Here is a 22,337-nt window from a genome sequence, read left to right on the forward strand (position 1 = left end):
AATGTTTCCTTTAGGACAGAAGAGCTGTAACAATTGAACCCTAACATTGTGACTTCAGATGTTCTTTCCATCTTTGCTTTTTTTTAAAGTGTCATTTCTACTTTCTCATGTAGCTTATCTAGACCAGTCAAAAAGAGGAAATTAGTGTTGGAAGGGTACATAGTTTTATAACCTAGAGGGACAGACTCTCAAAGCACCTGAAAGAAACAAGGATACAAGAAAAAGGAAATCAAGAAAATATTAGTCACAACCAGACTATATTTTCATCTAGCTATATATTTATATCTACACACACACACACACACACACACACACACACACATACACACACACACACTTATCTCTTTTGGGTTTTTTAGAAGAGGAATCTAGCCATACATGATGGGTATCCTTGAAGAAAGTATAAGGAAAAAGAACAGACAGGTTTTCACAAGCATTATTTCTCCGTAGGATATATATTTACCTTATAAAATTAACAATAGGAAGAATGAATATAAGCTCTCACTGCTTACACTTTGTTGACTATGGAGTCATACTAGTTGTACTGGGAGTTTTAGTGGGTTCCTGGGAATGACAAAGCTGTTATTGTCACCACTAGTCATTGGGTCTACCCTTTAGCTCAGCCCAAACATGGTCCTTGTAGATCCCTTCCTTTACTTCATGACTCAGGGGAGTCATGGAAGGGGAATTGTGTTTTATCAGTTTTTTACCTTTATGTATTTTCTTTAGGTTTTTGCAAGGCAAATGGGGTTAAGTGGCTTGCCCAAGGCCATACAACTAGGTAATTATTAAGTGTCTGAGGTCAGATTTGAACTCAGGTACTCCTGACTCCAGGACCTGTGCTCTATCCACTGTATCACCTAGCCACCCCACCCTTATGCATTTTAAAAAATTTACTTGAAATAATTTTAATTGGAGTTTATGATTCACAAGTTCCTGTTGCATTCTTTTATTATATTTTATATTTGACAAACAGCAAAGATCTGCTTTTATTTCTTCCCTCTTCTCCAACCCACTTAATTGAGAAAGAAGGAAAAGACAGAAACAAAGATGTACAGTTAAGCAAAACAAATTAATTTTTAGGCTATGTTAACCAAAAAAATTCTGTGCTCTGAGACTCTCACCTCTATGAGGAGATGGGTAACATAGGTTATCATTAGTCTCCAAGTATACTTGTTGGTCATTATGCTGATAAGAGTTCCCATGTCTTTCAAAGTTATTTGAACATGACTTTGCAACTCTTGTCTCTTATAACATTTCTTTGATTCAATCAATTTGAATAAATGAATGAATGGACAAAATGTACTTATTATGTCCTTACTATTTGCAACTAGTAAATTGTAAATTCTTTTGAGAAGAGAGACCTTGACAATTTTTTCTGTATTCTTAGACTTGCCTCTAGAGTGCTATATATATACAATGAGCATTTAATGATCACTGAAGGTATGAATTATAAGACTCTTAGAATGCAATTCTGGAAGTCAGCAAGAGAGTGAGAGTCTTATTGAAAATATTTAAATTTTTGCGTTGAGTACAAATGTTTAAGTACTATGACTCACAATGCTTAATTAAAATTGGATTATATAGAGTGTAGAATGCTTTTTAATGATTTCTTAATCTTGCCAGCTTTTTGCATTATTTTAAAAGATAATTTAAGAGATAAATTACATGAACATTTGCAAACCTACCTTTATATTTCCACTAACCTTCCCAACCTAATGAGGTTTTAGTAGTAATTCTGGGTGACATACTATCCTTCTGTGGCAAATTGGCTTTTGCAAAGAAAGCAGATGATTTTTGTGTGGAAAAAAAATGCTACATTTTCTGCAAATCCTTACAACTCTTCTCCATTTTTAAGAATGTGGAAAAACATTCTTGTTAAATAGTTTTATCAGCTCAAGCTCAACTAGATGATGCTGAAATCTTCTGTGGATTTCCTCCTTTCTTTCTAGAAATTAAATGTAGTTTTAGTAATATGCAAATCTAATGAAAAAAAATTAAGGGTAAGGAACAACTGGATTTTAATTTGGTTCTGAGGTGGGAAATGACTCTGCATCATGAAGGGAAAACTTTGCTGGGGAAAAAAAAGAATGAAAAATCCACGGGGGATTTTTAAGCATTTTGAAGTAAAATGAACAGTATGTCTCTTTTGCATATCATTTGCAAATTACCTCCTCAATTTTTTGGTCTAGAGCTTAAACAATTTTTTTGTAATAACAGAACTTTAGCCATCTGTAGTTCCTATTATGGTTTCATGGGATCTCTCTGAGAGGCCTCCATTGAGCTGTAATAGCTTAAATGTCTATGTGAACAACCTTCACGTCCCTGCATGATTTAATGTTTGGTCTCATTGGTTGAGAATTTTAATGACATTCAAATCTTCTGAGACAAAGTTATATCTCTGATGCTTCATTTAGCTCTTTAAATTAGTATTACAGTATTAATGCTTTCATTATTTGGGTTTTAATCATCTGATTCCTTTGTTGATTTACATGTATTAATGGATATGCTCAGTGCCCCCAATTAATAATTGCCATTATTGACTCCATGATAGGCTGTTCTACTTCCCTCAATGCTTTTTAGACAACTATTTTGGTGTGCCTTAATCACATGCCATAGAGCTTATTCTATTCATAGGAGTATTTATCATTAAAAATCATTAAATTAATATACAGCAAAAAACTATTATCTCTGACTCACAGTGACCATGATAATATTGTTAAATAGCCCTCAAGACATGTTTCAATGAAGCCCAAAGTTTTGATTAGGTTCCTCCTAGGATTATTTTGGAACCAGATGGTAGATTTAAAATTAAGCCAAAATTACATATATTTCCTTATTCCCTATCTCTGCTGATATGACCTGTTTAATATCCCAAGTTCTCTATCATTTGTAGATATTCAGCCTGAAGATGCCACCATTTGTATAGTAGAACTCAATCCTTGTCCTCTAAAGGACTAGTAAGAATATCCTTTTATTATATTCTTACTTTCTCAGTTGAACTTTTCTGAATTAAAGATACATATTTCTTTGTTCAGATTTATCATCAGCTCATACACTTTTCCCATAGCCAAAAACTGGATAAATCAGTTAACACTATGCTGCTGCAAAATATGGACTTAAGGCAAGTGTGAATATCCAGAATACTTTACTAAGCTACTGCTTAGCTAGTTTTGAGACCCAAGTCCATTTAAAGAAAAGAATGGCCTATCTTTCTCTGAATTCAGGGTAGGTTTTAGGATAAAATGGTTAGGAGAATGAGGAACTCAAATTTAAAAGAAACATGATTCCTTAAAAGAAATATGGATCCTATTATGAAGGTATTTGAATGTAAATCTGTATCTTAACCTACTTCTAGGACTTCCAAAGAAAGATGGATACTGTGACATTAATTGAAAAGCTGACTGTTTATATTTCTCTTCTGTATCAGTATATGTATATGGGTTCACTATATCAAGATAACTGCTTTTGGTACCCTATAGATGGAGTTGAAAGCAAGTATTTTGGCCATCTCAAGCAATGGTCTCCATGTTAAGAAGTCTATCAGCTAAGAAAAGAACATTCACCCCAATATTTAAATATTATTGAATTATAAATTATAAATTAGATTCACTGTATCTATAATTAAATGCATTATGTAGCTTGCACAGAAAGTATGCATTAAGAAAAAACAATTCTTCTCTAGATCCTAAAGCAGGTGTGTCTCACCTGTGGCCTGTGAAACCCATTCATTCAGCATTATTACATTTTATTAGTGTACTCGTTGATAATAAAGATTATATTGTAGTCATAAATATAGATTAAATTCTCCAGGCAGCCCTTGACAAATTTTTGTGGAATGATGCAGCCCAGAAGAGTTAAAAGGTTGGATACCCATGTCCTCAGATCAATAGGGAGCCACTGGAATTTGATGTAGTTAGTCATAATGCACAGCCAATAACGATTAACTATTGATGACCATCTCGTGATCAGTCACTTCACAAAGTAATGTGAAATGATCAACCAGTGGGAATATTTCCAGGAGTCCTGGTCCAGCAGCTATGGATGCCTGGTTAGCATTTCTCTGTTCAGAATGGAATAGTTGGTAATTTGTTCAGAGGAGGAAAAAGGCTAAATGGGGAAGGACTGAGGATAAGACTAGGTAAGGATGTGTGGCAGACATAGGGATGGTAACTTATAGGACAGCCCTTGGATTGATTTGTCACATGCCTCCAGTGATAGGTCATAGTCCTGGACCCCATTTTGAATACCACTGATCTAAATCATAAATTTTTGATAGGCTCATTGATGTTTGAACCCAGATTAATAATTTAATGTAATCCTTTCATTTTGCACATGGGGAAACTAAAACTCAGAGAGAGGAAATAACCTGTTTAAGGCTACAAAGCTAGTTTATCAGCTTGTTTGCAAGAAGTCTAATAAATACCTGTTGGCTGGAAGAAACCTACATCTCCCAATTCTTAGTCCAATGTTCTTTTCTTTTTCTACATCAAGATAACTTTATGTCTATATAAATAACAAAAATTCGATAATTTTTTGAATTGATTATATAAAGGTATGAATAGATCTTGGATCAGACAGTCTCTTCATTTGAAAGTTTGGAACATTCAAGGCAGGAAAATAAATTTTGCATGATATAGTGGAAAGGCTAATGGATTCAGGTCCTAGATATGAGTTCAAATCCTGACTTCACAGAATATAACCTATGTGATCTTGGGCAAATTACTTGACATTAACAGATTCTCAATATCTTTTTCTGTAAAAAAGGATACAATTGGATTAGATCAGAGATGTCAAACTTCCAACTCCATACTACAGAACCAGATTAAAATGTAATACAAAATCTTTGTCAAAATAATTAAAAATACAATATAGCAGAACTGGTCCAGTCATTCTGGACAGTAATTTAGAATTATGCCCAAAGGGCATTAAAACTGGCCATACCCTTTGATCCAGCAATACCAATACTAGGTCTATATCCCAAAGAAATCATCAAAAATTGGAAAAGTCTCACATGTTCAAAAATATTTAAAGCAGCTCTTTTTGTAGTAACAAAGAATTTGAAATTGAAGGGATACCCATCAATTGGGGAATTGCTGAACAAGTTATCATATGTGAATGTTATGGAGTACTATTTTTCTGTAAGAAATCATGAATGATTGGATGTTAGAGAAGCATGGAAAGATTGGCATGAACTGATGCTGAGTGAAGTGAGAAGAACCAAGAGAACATTGTAAACATTAACAACTACATTGTTAGATGATCAACTAGGATAGATGCAGTCCTTCCCATCAGTTCAGAGATCAATGACAATCCTGAGAGATGGACAGTGCCATCTACATCCAGAGAAAAAACTATGAAGTCTGAATGTAGAATAGTAAAGAATACTTTGTTCACTTTTTAAAAAGTTCTTTTATTTTCCTTTCTTATTTTTTCATAATATAATTAATATGAAACTATGTTGAACATGACTGTACATGTACAATTGTTCACTGGCATGGGGAGTGGGGGAGAGAAGAGAGGGTGGTAGAAAAATGTGGAACTCATAAACTTGCAAGTGGATGAATGTTGAAAACTACCTTTGTATGTGATTGGAAAAATAAAAATAAAAAAGATACAGTACAACATAGATTATCCCTTTGAGATCCCCTCTTATTTGAGTTTAATACCACTTAACTAGATAATATATAAAGTACTTTCCTAGTCTAAACTTTGCGATTTTTTTAAAAAATCCTTTATTTGAAACAAGTCTATTATATTTCTTCCAATAACAAATTCATTGTTATAGGATTATGATCATTCACACAACCATTCAATCATAGCAGTGCCTGATTAAAATGGACCTGAAGTAGAGCCTGACCTCATAAAAGCTTGAATATCTTTCTGGTGATGGGAAGATTTTCCCTTTCCCCACCAAAATCTATAGATTTTTGTCTCAAGACTATTATCATCAACTTTGCTAACCAAATACCGTCTTATAAGGAGGACCAATGTCATTGCTAGATGACATTTGTGGGCCAGAGGGGAGAAAGAGGATCTTTGATGGTGTTTGATCTTAAGAATTTTTTTATTTATCCTTTGATCCTAGGAAATGCTTCTAACTAGAACTCTCAGAATCATTCAAGGGCATGTCTCTTCCATCAATCCTTCATGGTCTAGCATCTCTGAGAAATCCCACTCAAGTTTACTCTTCTCAGACTCCCATATCTTCCTTCTATTAGTCCTTGTTGGGCAGTAGTTCTGTCTTTATCTTGAGCATTTACAGGCAACATGATTTTCTGCTAGATATGTCATAAGTGGGCTAGTGTCTTCTCCTGCATCAGATTATAAGCTTTTTGAAGACAAAGATGATGTAATAAACTTGTATCACCCACAGCATCCATCACAGGACTGGACACAAAATAGGTGCTGGATATTTGATAAATAGATTGCTAGTAATCAAACCCTTGAACCTAGTCCTGGAGTCAGAACAGCCTGAGTTCAAATCTGGGCTCAGATTTGACTAGATGAATAATCCTGCTTACCTTTCTTCATTTTTAATATTAGCTAGAGAAGGAAATGTAAACCACTGACGTATCTTTGCCAAGAAAACCCCAAGTGGCATCAGCAAGAATCAGACACAATTGAAAAAAATGATTGAACACAACCATTTTTATCTAAGATTATATAATTAATGCAGTGAGAGAGATTTTGAATTTGTTTTCAGACATACCTGACTCTTCATGACACCATTTGGGGTGTTTCTGGTAGAGATACTGGAGTGTTTTATTATTTCATTCTTGTCGGGGGTCGGCCCTGACCGCCTGGGTGGATAGGACCTCCCCGGGAGTGAGGTCAGACCAACCCAGAGAAGACACGGCTCCTTAAGGGGAGCAGTGGCTTCGCCTGGTTGGCCTGTGTCCATTGCTCCAATCGGGTAGTAGGTTCTGCCCTCGGGGCGGATTGGGGTGGCAGCCCGGAAATAACTCCCTATATTAACCAGCGCCCTGAGCTATTCGGGGGATCCCTCTGCACCTAATAAAACATATGCCTCCTGAAGAAGTGTCTGCCTGAGTCCCTCCTCGCTGATCCCCGGGGGAGGGAAATACCAGGGACGCCTGAAGCAGTGCCCACTGAGGAGCTCACTCGGGAGTCCGGGGAAGAAGACCCCGGACACATTCTAGAGCTCATTTTTTGATGTTAAAACAGATCAACAAGGTGAAGAGATTTACCCAGGCTCACACAGCTAGTAAATGTCTGAGGTCAGAGTTGAATCCAAAAAGATGGTTCTTATTCACTCCAGATCTGACACTTTAACCACTGTGGTCCCCCTCCCAACTTTCCCTAATTTTGTAATACTTTTCTCTGCAGTTTCTGCTCATAAAAGTTGCTTTAAACTTGCCTTCTCTACAAGACACCAATGTCTGTTTATCAAAGATTTTGAATTCTTCTGTAACACATGCAATTTGATTCACACAGTGGAAAGCATTCCAGGTTTGGAGTCAGAGGTTTTGAATTCAAATTCTGACTCTGATATTTACTATTCAGGTGTCAATAAACCTCTCTAGGGTATCAGTTGTCAGCCACTCAGCTAGCATTTATTAATCACTTGCTTTGGCAGGTACTGTGCAAAGCCCTGGATTTATAAAGAGGAGCACAAATAAGCAAAAAAAAAAAACCTGACAAATCATTCCCCCCAATATTCTCCCATGAAACTTAATCTAAAGTTTCATCTGACCAAAATAAAAACTTACAATCTTATGAGAATAGCATTATCTGATATTAAAAATATGTTGCTTTTGGAAGGGCAATATTAAAAAAAAAAAACATTCTTAGTGGTACCTTAGGGTTGTATCTATTACTCCTGGTTCTGGCTCTAGATGTATGGAGAATTTGGATGTTTTAATAGGAGGACTTTACTCATAGAAGAGATACAATATTTTTCTTCTGCATATATTGAAGATGATCAGAGATAGTATGGTTTTCAAATTATTTATTAAGAGCATGTGTGTATGTACATAAAATATTTTCCTAGGTGATACACAAAGCAAATAGAAGACATAGTTTCTGATCTGGGAGAATTTAAAAATCAAGAGAAGAGAAACATTGGACAGAAAAAATGTAGCTGTACAAATGAAAAACATTAAAGAACAACATCAAGGCAGAGGTGACAGGGGCAGTACACTGTCTTTGAGAACTCTCAATGAAACTGAAATTCATTAATGGCCCAAAGATATTTTCATGTTCTTTCCCTTTTTAAATAATTTCTATATGTGAAGGTGTGCTGAAGTGGTTCAGATTTTGCCAAGAGGAAAAAAATTAAAAACAAAAAACAAACCTTTAAACCATTTAAAGTGGAAAAAAATTATGTGTTTATATAATTTCATGCTTATTTAAATGCTGTCTTATATCATTTGCTTCAGATTCATGTATATTAATCTTATCTGCTCAAATGTATTGCAGGCTTCTTGAGGCAATGACCAAGTTCCCATTTTCCATCTCCCACAATGCTTAGGCAATGATTAGCATATAACAGGACATTAAATGAAAGTGCTGATTAATTGCTATGCTTGGGATCATTTAGTAGCACTTTTGGACCAAAGGAAGAAAGCTAGAGAACATAAATACCTCTATGGTTCTTAGAATAAAGTGAAAAATTGTACCTTCTGCAAGATGCCTTTCCAGATCCCTCTTCATTTTAGCACTTAGCCTTTGTGATTCTTTCCAATTCTCCCTTTTCATATTTTGGTTATTTCCAGGTCTAAATTGTAAGCTCTTGAGAGCAGAAACTAATTTTTGGTTGCTTTTTTTGGTATTCCCAGTTCTTAAATCATTGTTTGACATATAGCAAGTGTTTTTAAAAGCTCCCATTGAGCTCACTTCACATTTGAAATAGCAGGAAAAATTTCTTAAATTTTTTTCTCAAGTATATTCTCTCCAGTCCTGTCTTCTGGGAGAAAGAGAATGCGTGTTAACCTCCCTTCCAGAGACCCATTTGCTCTCATGTAGAAATGACATTTGATCTTAAATGCTGAGCAGACTTTACATCTAATGCTGCCACTGTTGTTAGAATTTCCTATACTAATCCTAATTCCCTTTGGAGTTTTTATTGCGTTGGTTAGTGGCATTAGCCTGTCAACGACAGGATGAGACGAAAGTTAGTAAATGGACTTTTTTGAGGTCAGGAAAAGTTGAAAGACCAAAAGAAATCAATTTGTTAACTTCAGTCATTTGGGGAATAAGAAAAAAGAATCCAAAATTCACAAAATATTTAATTTCTTCAAACTTTGAACTTTTTTGCATTTTTTCCTTCGTCATAGCATAGCTATTGTCCAAAAAACCATGACAAGGTTTGACCAGTCAATTGCACAGTTTGCTAGCTTTAATATGTACCTTATGTCCTCTGGGGAGCTGTCATGCTTTTGTCCTAATCTCTCGCGGCAGTGCTTTGGCTTGCATGTGCAGAAAAAGTTAAAAGGCTAGGAAAACTGGAAGCACAGGCAATGGCTTCATGCTTGTGCCCTTGTTTCCACTGTCATACAATATTAATTTATATTTGTCACTGACAGGAAAGAACCTTATAGCATTGGAATGATAGCACATTGTGTAGTGGATAGAGTATTGACTGGACTTGGAATAGGGAAGAGTTCAAAGTCTACATCAGAAGCTTATATAGCTAGAGGCTGGGATGAAACATTTTTCCCAAATCTTCTAATTAAAGAGGTCTTCCAGGTCAGTCATCACTTCATTTCTCACCTGACTGTATTAATTTTTTCAAACTTGAATTTCACTTTTTTTATTTGTTTAAAAATATTCATTTTAAAAATATTTTAAAATATAAATTTTAAGTTATTTTAAATTTAAATGTAAATTTTAAAAATCTGAGTTGTGAATTCTCTGACTCCCACCATTGTCCCATTCACTGTGCAGGCAAGAAATATTTAGTATATATGTGAAATGAAATGAAATCATATTTCCATATTACTGACTTTTAAACTACACTCTATCATGTTCCCATACCAGGTACCTTCCCTCTCAACTCAATAGTGTTCCTATATGTCTATGTGTATATGTGCATGTGTGTTTGTGTTGTCTTCTCTCATTAGATTATAAACTCCTTGAGGACACAGACTTTCTTTTTTGTTTGTTTGTTTTTATGTCCCTAACACATAACATCTGCTTGACCCAAAGTAGTACTTAAGAGATGTTTGTTGGGGCAGCTAGGTGGCTCAGTGGATAGAATTCCAGACTTGGAAATTTGGAAGACCTGTGTTCAAATCTGACCTGCTAGCTGTGTGACCCTAGGTAAGTTACCCAATTCCCTCAGTTTCCTCATCTGTAAAATGAACTGGAAGAAATGGCAAACCACTCCAGTGTCTATGCCAAGAAAACCCCAAATGGGTCATGAAGAGTCAGACACGACTAGAACAAAGTATTTATTAATTGTGTGACCCTGGACAAATCCTTTAACCTCCCAATTTCAGTTTTCACATATTAAAAAATAACAATTAATATTTATGTTATGTGCCCAGGTTCTGTGCTAAATAAATGAAATGAAATTTAGACTCAGTTACCTCTAAGATGCTTCCCAATTCTAAATTGATGATACCATTAAGAACTCCATCTCATTTCATTTAATTGTGTCTGCATTGTCCATTGGGGGGAAAATATAACATGAACCTTGAAAAGTATGTATAGTTTAGTTCTTTTAGGATATTGGCACTTTATTCTTTTCTGTTCTTTAGAGAGATACAGAGAGATGTACTGACATGATGTGATGAAATTTCACTAAAGAGCCTTAGTTATTCCATCTGAATAATTTGAGATGTTCAACTTGAAAGAGCTGTAGTTGTCCTCTGGACCTTTTTGTTTTTTGAGAGAGTGTTATAACGTGATTGACACAGACTAGGTATGGGTGAATTATTATGTTATATGAACACGTTTTATTGCATTGGTTACAAGTAAAATTCTTTTGTTCAGAATACATTTTTATGTTCACATTTTACTTTGTAAGACCCCAAAACTTGAAATTAATCATTTAAGAAAAAGTAGTATAATCATAAGGGAAAAATAAAATGCTACCCAGGAGATGATGTCCAATAAAGATTTTCCTCCTTGTCTGGATAAAATTTTCTAGGTTGGCTATGATTTGTTGGCAAATCACTACATGATAGTTTATGTCTAGTACAATGTCTCATGAAATAAAGCTTAATTTAAAAATCCATTTCTTCAAGCATACGCTCCAAGTTCAATTCTTTTCTTAGGTTGGACTCCACAATCTCTTAAGGTTTCCTGTTGTACTAAAAATCTATGACTCTACTTTCCTGTCACTTTTTATTTATTAATATTGCACCAAATTAAGTACCTTATTTGAAAGTCTCTGTTCTTACACAAAGCTCATAGCACTATATTTTAAAACTTCAAAGGAGCAGTGTGGTTTTCCCCCATTATTTCATTGTAGATTCTTTGATGCATTGCGAAATCAAATGCAATGACCATTTCTTTTAAACTGTAAAGCAAATGTACAATTTGAAATCATTTTAGTTTATTTTTCATAGTTCTAAATAAAGCTAATAATTTTCATTTAAATTACTGTTGTGCTCTTTTTTTACTTGTGTATGTATAATCATAACTGCAAATTGGTATTCCATCGTATAATAAATTTCAAAGCAGACTTTTTTATGGAAATAAATCAATAGAAAAGGAATAAAGATGCCAAAAGAATCAGCTAAAAATGGAACTCTGTGGTAAGCAGACAGCATGTACTTAGACATTTAAAAATATTAACAATAATGACAAAAACCACGAAACAACTCACCAATGGAAGTATCAAGGTCCTTTCATCTCTATTTAATAAAAAGTGAGAAAAATAGTGAGTTTACTTTCATCATATGTCTGAAGATGATAGTTAATAGTGACTTAGAATTAAGGGTTACAAAATATTTTTCTAACAATAACATAATACATTAGGTAGTGCAAGTATTTTTATCCCTTTTACAGATGATGAATTGAGGTTTTGAGCAACTGGATGAATTTCCCAAGGCCACCTAGTAAGTTTTGGAGTTCACTAATTCAATGCTAGCTCTATGTAGAGAAGGTCTGTTTTTGTGTCTATTATAGCCTGCTGAAGCATCATCTTAAGAAATGAATGAAAAAGCATTTAGTAAATGCTAACTATATGCTCTGCATCACCTAGCTGCCTTCAGAGTTTTTTTATATCATTTATTTTTTTCTTTTGCATAACTAATAGCTTGTTTATAGGTTGGGATTAAGCTGCTAAAATGTGAGATGATCCCTACTCTTAAATTCTTCATATTTGAATTGTGATTGTTGTTGTTTTTCTTCTTTCCTTCTAGAACAGGATAAATGGCATCAGAAGGATGATGTCTTGACTTGCAGTTAAATTGGATTTAAGTGAGGCAGAACTGCAAAATCATCAGCCTCACTGTCTCCCCTAGAGTCATCAGAGTTCAAGGATAATTTATAGATCATGGTAACTGACACTGGCCCCTCTACCTTGGTATATTTAAACTAAGTCTTTCCCAGGTAAGAATTGAGGTAAAACGTGGACTATTTTGCTTTCACAAAACAATCAGTCTGGGAGGAGGAGAAGAAGACCCTCAGACTTTCTGGCTAAGATTAAAACTATTGCTATTTATACTCACTCTGAGCCATCAAAACTCAAATAATGAGTAACTGAGGCTTGGATAGGGATTTATTATTGGCCAATCAGTGAGAACCAAGATTTGGATTTAAAGGCGTAGTCAAGTAGCTCCATTTGAATCCCAAAGGACTTTATCAAAGCCTGCTTTTTCAGAGCTGTATAACAAAAAATCATAAATGATAATATATTGGAAGTGGAAAAAACCATAAATGATAATATATTAGAAGTGGAATCAGCTACATTATTGTAAGAAGGTCCTAGTAGCCCAGAGTTTTTTTAGCTGCAGGATTGATGGGTGAATCTGGTCATTCTAATCATGCAGCTTCAGGGAGGTCAAGGCTAGTAAAGGGTTCTTAGGGTACACTGGCAAGTCATATTAGTGTTTAATTCTAGAAGGCATTGTGGTAGGATAGTGAACCATTACTGTTTTCCTATTAATCTTTCATTTTACAGTACTATACTTGAACTGATAAGAATAAATATAAAAATTTAATAGCAAATAAGTTGGCAACTCAAATCCAATCTATTTAAGCAAGTTTTAGTTATGCAAAAGAGAAACCAGATGATATTAAAGACTTTGAGGGCAGATAAGTAGTGCAGTGGATAGAAGCCTGACCTAGAGTCAGGAAGACTCCTCTTCCCAAGTTAAAATCCAATCTCAGAATTTACTAGCAAGACAATTGGCTGTAGGCAAGTGCTGCCTAGAATAATGAGCTGAAGAAGGAAATGGCAAGCTACTCTAGTTTCTTTGCCAAGAAACCCCAAATGGGGTCAGAAAGAGTGACTAAACAGCATGATTTTGAATTTTGAAATATTAACGCTGGAAGAGATATTATAGGTTATGTAAGCCAATCTCCCCATTTTACAAAAAAGAAAATTTCATTTCAAAGAAGTAATCCAACTAGCCCATGGTGACAAGACTAGCTAATCCAGGACTTTAATTAAGGTCTTCTTAACTATTCCCCCAATCTAGGGTTTCATTTTTTAGGCAAATTAAACTGATGCAAAAAATTCATCATAATGAGGTCAAAGATATCTAGTAATTGTCTCTACCAATGAATAAATAATAAAATATTTTTTCAATATTTATTGAATGAATGAATCTATACATATCTTAGAAGAGGATGTTTTAGGTGAAATTCAGGGGGGGGTAGAAAATAGACAAACAGATTTTCTGAAGTGATCTCTATTAGCAATTATAGAGAGATTGCAATATTTGGACTCTATCAGCTCATTACTACACAAAAAAAGTAATGATAATATATTATACTCTGGTTCAAATAATAAACTCTACAACCACAAGATGGAGGAGGCTTGCACTGTTGTTTGTCTAAAACAAAAGGGTCTTCCTTCATTCCAGAGTCTTACCAAATTCTTGCCCAGCTTAGTGAATGAAGGCACTAGAATGATGTAGCCCATTACTTCTCAGAATTCCCAACCTGAAATTCAAGATATCGTCTTTCTTCAGTCTCCTTAATTCTGAAATCACAGGGGTGCACCATCATGCTTGTCCAGAAAGTTTTTATTAATTGCTTACTATGTGCCAAACTCTAGTAAGTATTGCAAATACAAATATAAGCAAGATACTTACCTTCCCAAAGAGAACTGCATGGAAAGACAGCATCATAATCAACATCATAAATTAGCATCTGTGTTGCTTCTTCCATGAGCTAGGTACTATGCTAACTAATTAACAATTTTTTTAATTGATCCTTGAAACAACCATTGGAGATATTATCTCCATATTTGTAGTTGAGGAAACTGAGGCAGATGAAGGTTATCTTAACTAAGTGATTTTCCCATTTTAAATAGTGCCACCTATCTGTCCTGAAGATTGGTGATACTCAAACATTGAACTCTGAAAGTTAATTGAGTGAGCTTTACATCTCTAGAGGTCTATAAGGGAAAGTCTGGACAACTACTTGTCTGGTAGTTTTTTGTTTAGGTGTACTTTGAACTAGATGACTTTGGGGTCTCTTTAAACTCTGAGATTTTGTAAAATTTTGAGAGACAAGATGGTATAGTAAAGAGAATTGATTTGACGTTCTAAAACTCTGTGATCTTTATTTTGAGAGACAACCTGGCATAGTAAAGAGAATTTATTTGAAACTACATTTGAATTCTAGAAATTTGACTTCAAATGCCTTCAATGATCCTAGGCATTACTTTTAGTCCCTTGGAACCTCTGAATTTTCATTTGTAAAATGGGAATAATAATATGCCCACTTCCTTCTTTTCAGAATTACTATGAGGAAAGTGTATTGTAGATATTAAAATACCATGTAAATATGAGAAAAAATTAGCTTCATTTTTCTATGTTATTTTGGACTTAAATCAAGTGATGTGTACTGCTGCTTAATATTTAAAATGTTATGACCAAATTTTTATTTTCTCACCTTTCTAATTTAAAATTATCTTGATGTTTATACTCATCTCTGTCTCTTGGTTTCTCTGGATTCCTTTAAGTCTTGATTAAAATCCTACCCTTTGCAAAAAAGATTTTCCTGATCCTTCCTGGTGCCTGCCTTTTGAAATTGGTTTCAGTTTATTCTGTAGATATCTTCTTTGTAAATAGTTGTTTGCATATTGCCTCCACCATTAGACTCTAAGCTCCTAGAAGACAGTGACTCTTATTTTTTCTTTCTTTGGCTCCCCTATACTTGGGACTGCATGTGACTTCATACATGCTTGTTGCCCTGTTAACTTCTCATGAAAACAGTAAATAAATACATACTTGTAAAAAAAAAGTCAAATAATTAGACTACTCTACTGTTTTCAAGGTAGGAAATGTTTTCCTGCATCAGATCAGTGTTTTGTTTCTCCTAATGAAGTCCAGATAGCATTTGAGCCAGCTTCTTGTATAACCGTCTGAGAAATAATTTATTTTTTGAAAGTCTCAGGTGACACAAGGGCATGAAGGGAGTAGTTCAGCAGTACACTTACTTCATACATATGATTTAATCATGTTTCAATTCTACTTAAGTAAACATTTCAACAATTCCAGGAAAAACCTCAGTGTTTGAAAATGAAATGGATTTTATCACCCACCTACTCTTTTAAAATACTAAGCCTTCAGTTTCTTCTGTGGAGGGCCAGCATTAATCATTACAAAAACATTTTGATAAGGCACGCACACATAGTACTAAGGCACATATAAATATTACAAAGTTTGAAAACTTAGCTATCTGATTGTTCCAGACAAATGAAAGCATGCATGCTAAGAAGAGACAGGTAGGTGTTCTTAAAGGAAGTAGACCCAGAGGATATAAGATTTAGAGCAAGACAGATGGAAATATTGTAACTTAAAAATAAGCATGTGCATATGGATGAAAATAAATAAATAGATAAATAAATAAACAAACAAATAAATAGATAGATAAATAAATAAATAAAATATTTAGAGCAAGAAAGGACTTAGGAGTTCTTTTTAAAAATTTTTTTAATTTTTTTTGCAAGTCAGTAGGAATTAGTGGCTTGCCCAATGTCACACAGCTAGATAATTATTAAATGTCTCAGGCCAGATTTGAATTCAGGTACTTCCGACTCCAGGGCCAGTGCTCTATCCACTGTGCCACCTAGCCTTCCCTGAAGTTCTTTTTACAAATAAATAAACTGAAGCACAGAAAGGTTAATTCACTTGGTTTATACAGCTGAGGTGGAATTTGTACCCAGACTTTCCTAATTTCTTCAAGGCTAGATATTTATTCACTAAATCATGGTTTCTTCTATCTTGTGACTTCATTTTCATTTTGATTGTTCTTTATCCTTTCCTTCAATACCATTAAATTATGTATAATTAAAATTCTCTATGTTGAATTCCTGCTCCTAAGCTTTGTCTTAGGGTGTTGCTTCAAGGCTTAAACAGAAAAACTCAAATATAGCCAGTTGCAACTGAGTTGTTGAGACGACAGTTTCAACAGTCACAATCACAACTATGACACCATCAACAAAAGCAGCAATTATAAGGGGAGAAGTTCAAACATTGACAGTTTCTCCTGAATTAAGAAAAGTTCATGAAATCTTGGATCGAGAGCTGCAAGGGACCTCAGGGACCATTAAGCCAGACTCACTTCTGATTTAACAAATAAAATAATTGAGACACAAAGAGGTGAAATAACTGGTTCAAGATCAGGTATTAGGTGCCAGTGTTAGAATTTGAACCCAGATCTTCTGACACTAAACCCAATGCTATTTCTTCTGTACCATGTGCCTTCATCCTAGGTTCAGGCTAGCCATATTTGGACTCATCTCTGCATTTTGACTAAGGGAAGTCCATCCCAAGCATGTGAAGACTTACCCTAGTGTAATGGACAAACAATTTTGTTCTAGTGTCCATGAAGGCAAATGGATAAGGCTTTATGGAACACTTAGAACTTGGTCAGACATTGAAGATGCCAAGGTCATCCACTGCTTCTGGGGCCATCCCTAGTCTTCCTCACTTGTATTGCCACTGGAATTCAATCACTCTGGAAAAGAATAAGGTTGATGACTTTGCACATCTCTGTCTCACTTAAATCAAATTCACACTCAAGTCAAGTCTTCACCCCATGATGTCAATGATCTCTTTGAAAATGAAGAACAGTTCAGTGTCATACCAATCAAAATAGCAAAAAAAAAATTATTTTATAGAGCTAGAAAAAATAGATCAAACTTTTTCTGGAAGATAAGATCAAAAGATCAAGAATACCAAGAAAAATTATCCTTTGGTTCTGATTCATCTTTCCTAACATGACTAATATAGAGACATGTCGTTTTACATCTATAACCTATTACTATCAAGGGAAGGGGGAGAGAAAGGACAGGAGAAAATGCGGAACTCAAAATCTTACCAAAAATGTGTCTTTGCATGTAGATAGAATAATAAATAAATAAATTTAGATAAAAAAAGAATAACAAGGAAATTAATTAAAAATACAAAGAATTGGTCTAGTCAAATCAGATCTAAAACTATATTATAAGTTGCAATTATCAAACCTATTTGGTACCGGCTAAGAAATAGAGTGGTGGATGAATGAAATAGGTAGGTCCCCAAGCTACAGTAGTAAATAACTATACTAATCTGGAACCCAAAGGTTCCAGCTTTTGGGACAAGAACTCACTATCTGACCAAAAATTGCTGCTAAAATTGGAAGATAGTATAGCAGAAACTAGGCATGGACCAACATCTCATAACCTATACAAAGATAAGGTCAAAATGGATGTATTATTTAGGCATATTAGAAGAGCTAGGAATCATTTGCCTATCAGATCTCTGGAGAGGAGGAGAATTTTTGACCAAAGAAAATATAGAGAAGATTGTGAAATGTGAAATGAGTAATTTTGATTGCATTAAACTGAAAAGATTTTGCACGAATAAAATCTATGATATCAAGAATTGAAGGAAATGGAAAACTGAGAAATAATTAGTACAGTCGATGTTTTTGATAAAGGCCTCATTTCTAAAATATATAGGGAACTGAGTCAAATTTATATGAGTACAAGTCATATCCCAATTAATAAATGATCAAAGATATGAACGGTTTTCAGATGAAGAATCAAAAGCTAGTTCTATAGTCATAGAAAAGGGCTCTGTCACTCTTAGAGAAATGCTAATTAAAATAACTCTGAGGTACCACCTCACACCTATCAGATTGGTTAATATGACAAAAAAGAGAAATAATTAGAATTGGAACGGATGTGAGAAAATTGAAACACTAATGCGCTGTTGGTGTTGGTGGAGTTGTAAACTCATACATACTTCTATCTTTGCAGAGTATTTTAGACTAAAATTGTATGTTTGCAAAGTATTTAGAGTAAAATAGTCCCTGTCTTCATGAAACACTATCTAACACTATCATGAAATAGTAACTGAAAAACACAAGATATTCTTGGGATAATAGGGTGAAGAGGCAAGGACTTGCTCAAATAATAACTAGCATTGGTATAAGATTTTAAGGTATGCAAATGTTTTATAAATATCTCATTTTTACCTTCACAATACCTAGGAAGAGCAATTTGGACAATCAAACTGTCCATACCCTTTGATCCAGCAAAACTACTACTATATCTGTATTCTAAAAATATCACAAAAAAGGGGGGGGGGAAGACCTTTGTTCATGTTATTTTTAACATTGTTGATCCTTGTCTTATTACATTTTTTATGTCTTTAAGTTTTTCATGAGGTTTTTTTATGTAAAACCCATATCTTATATTTTGTCTTCCATTATGCCTTATACAATGACTTAAATATGACAGATGCTTAGATATTGAGAGTTTGAAGGAATAAAAACTTCATTGTTAAAGTTTTGAGGTTTAACTGTCCTAATTTTTAGATATTATCTTCCTTAATGTTCCGTTCTTTACTTTCACTCTTATTTATCACTGGGTTTCATAAAATCTATTATCTAAGTAGCTGTCTATTCCAGATCTATAATTACTTATTTTTAGGAATCCAGTGAATGACCCTTTTGCTTCATGCATTTAATTCATTTAGCAAATATTTATTATTGAATGTTTATCATTGACAGAGAATTGTGTTTGATGGTATGTAAAAGAGAAAGATAAAACTGGTTATTGCTCTTAGGGAGATCAGTATAATATATAAATGAATAAAAATGTTCTTTCTGTCTTAAGTAAAAACCAAAGGATCATCTAGTACTATCATAAGTTATAAGTTATATGGCACAGTACATGGAGGATTAGGCCTTGGGGTCAGAAAGAACTGAATTTACATCCTGCCTCAGACACCCTTTCTAATTGTGATGTTGGACAAGTCTTTTCACCTCTGCTTCAGTTTCCTCAACTGAAAAATAAAAATCACAATACTACCTTCCTTATATAGTTGCTATGAGGACCAAAGAGATAGTATTTGTTCCTGACATGTAATAGATATTTACTGTATTATTTTATTCCTCAGGTATTGTGAGGATAAAATGATATATTTTTTATAAATTATTTGCATACCTTAAAGCCCTTTATCAATGTTGGTTATTATTTGAGTAAGCCCTTGCCTCTTTACCCTGTTTTCCCTGGAACACCTTGAGTTTTTCTGTTACTACTTCATGATAATGTACTATTTTAGTGTTCTTCATATTCTCCACAATACACATAGAAGTATTTAGTGATTTATCCTTTGCCTTTTCCTGTGTGTATGTTTGTGTATGTGCATACATGTGTTTATATATATGGGCATGTATATGCACAATTATGTGTGTGTGTGTGTGTGTGTGTGTGTGTAAATAAATGGGAAGCAAACCATGAAAATTTCCTGTGGTTTAGTAGGAAACCTAAAAAAAAAGATCTCATTCACAATATGTGGAGCCCTAGATCTTACATTCTTTGCTAGAATCATGCCCTTTGTCTTCCGTATATTACACAAAATTGTTTTGTCCTTCCTTCTGGAGGAAGATCATGGGATCAGAGATGTGATGCCATGCCATAAAAGTAAATTGAATTGAAGTGAAGTAGGTTTGTGCAAAGTCACCAAGGCTTACTTTTTCCTCCAGTGTCATCAGTGGCCAGATATGGATCAAAGTGGAGGTAGCCCTGGATGCAGTGAGAGGCCTAAGCTCTTTTTAAGCTAGGGTCTTTAACTGGCCTCAGTTGGACTAGAGGATTAAGGATAGGTAAGAAAGAAATGAGGCAAAGAATGGCCTCTTTAACCTAGTTCAAAAATAAAAATCAATCTGGGAGGGGACCACCATCAGAATTTCTGGTCAAAACAGAAACATTTGCTATTTACCATCACTCTAAACCAATCAGGGTCCAAAAATGAACAAGTCAGGTTTGACTTGGTACCTGTTGTTGGCCAATCACTGAAAGCCAGAGTGATTTGAGGCCTGGAAGTCTCAAAATATCCTGCCAGGTTTTAACAATAAATAATTACTAGTAGCCCCAAATCTTTTTCCCCCTTACCTAGTATGGAATGGGGAAACTTCTGGTATTTTCAACTGTGAAACTTCTGCTTGTTTTTATTTTACTTTCTCTTTTGCCAAAAAATTTGTATCTGTGTCAAAATGAGAACAATTCTACCTAATGAGTATATTTATTTAATAGAGATAAAGTTTGTGCTTCATGTTTTTACTTCTTTTCCAATTAAGAATATTTAAGATATTTATTGTGTGAGGCTTTGTAACTTTAGGGACACAATTTATGGGTAGTATGGATAAATTTGATCTGAGGTCTGAACTACCTCTTCACAGAGTAGGAGAAGGACTTTGCCAACCCTGTCTAGTTGTGGGAGGAGAGACAGGCAGGATCTAGGTCTGAAGATGTTAGACAACTTTTCTAGTTTACCCAGTAGGGTAGGTGGTTTGGTCATTTTTGCAGTTGTATTTAACTCTTCATGACCCTCTTTGGAATTTTCTTGAACAAAACAATTGAATGGTTTACTTTTTCCTTTTCAACTCATTTTCCAAATGAGGAAACTGAGGCAAACAGGACTGAGTGATTTGTCCAGTATCACACAACTAGTGACTGTCTGAGGCTGGATTTGAACTAAGGTCTTCCTGACTTCAAGTCACACACTCTCTTCACTGCACCACGGAGTTATCATCTCAGAGGAGTATTCAGCTAGAATTATATTTGTCTGCTTAATCTACAATATCTCTGGGTTTAAGAGTATGGTAGGTTCAGAACTAAAGATTCTTCTCTGCTTGCTCTCAGAATGTTAGCCATAAAAGAATTGGGTAATAGAATTACGGCAAATGTATTTTTTTATGAAGTGTATAAGAATGTATGTTGATGTTAGTTTTTGATAACTGCTTAAGAGAATAAATTTTGGGCATTTTCCATTTTAATTCAATGAAGTACTATTAAATGTAGGAAAAGAATAAAATACTCTCTAATTCCCCAAACCTTCTAATGGACTGATTTGATAATCCAATGGACAAATCCTTAGATTCTCTTTTTGGGACCTTGCTAGAATATAGCATAGAAATTCCAAGTTCAAAACCAACCAGTTTCCTGTGACTGTTCAGAAGAGGATGTTTCCTCCCCATATCCCACAAAAGCAAAACAAAGCAAAAATCCCTAAACAAACCAAAACAAAACAAAACATTTCACTAACTCAAATGACTAAGTGGAAATTTACCTAAGTTCTCAAGAATCATTTAAGCAAGAAGTTTGGAAAAGTTTTATTTAAAAGATCACTCCTTTCCTCTTCCCTTCTGCCCCTTGCCAATCCCCACCCCCCCACCTCCAGAATGGAATGTTTTTATGCACCTGAAAACAGGCTATTTTTAGATAGCATGGCCTCATCTGTAATTACTACTTTCCCCCTGACTTAGTATGCTATAAGAAACAGGAACCAGAAGAATATATAGCACCTCATGTGCTCACAAAACTTCAGAAGACAGACAGAGTCAAGGGACAGTATATTATACATCTGCCTAAACTAAAACCAAGTTAGTAATGCTGGGCTAATTTTAGGGAGAATTCACACAGTAGCCCTCTAAAATAGAAAAGAGTTAGTTATCTCCTGGAAGTTAATTTTCCTTTGATTCCTTGGCTGTGATTCATTCTGAAGAGAAATATATTTTCCAAGTACCCAACCCTAACTCTCCTTTCCCTTCCTTCCCTTTCAACCTTCAGTTCAGCCACACAGGAAAGAGAAGAAAGGCCACAACATTGACTTAAAAGATAAAATAATGAACCCACATTACTCAGTGTCTGACTGGAAGCTACACAAACTCTCTTTCCCATAGAGATTAGTGGG

General features: G+C 34.6%; 1 protein-coding gene and 1 long non-coding RNA gene across 2 annotated transcripts in view; both read left to right on the forward strand.

Annotated features, from left to right (window-relative positions):
* Positions 1-22,337, forward strand: part of PTPRM (protein tyrosine phosphatase receptor type M) — a 1,090,562-nt gene that overhangs the window by 96,329 nt on the left and 971,896 nt on the right. The window lies entirely within an intron of this gene.
* Positions 1-22,337, forward strand: part of LOC141502237 (uncharacterized) — a 132,706-nt gene that overhangs the window by 72,358 nt on the left and 38,011 nt on the right. Inside the window, exon 2 of the long non-coding RNA XR_012472472.1 lies at positions 1-22,337. This exon is cut by the window's left edge and continues 42,596 nt beyond it; it is cut by the window's right edge and continues 38,011 nt beyond it. This is a non-coding gene — a long non-coding RNA (uncharacterized LOC141502237).

Source organism: Macrotis lagotis, chromosome X, assembly GCF_037893015.1.
Source record: "Macrotis lagotis isolate mMagLag1 chromosome X, bilby.v1.9.chrom.fasta, whole genome shotgun sequence".
NCBI lineage: Eukaryota > Metazoa > Chordata > Mammalia > Peramelemorphia > Peramelidae > Macrotis > Macrotis lagotis.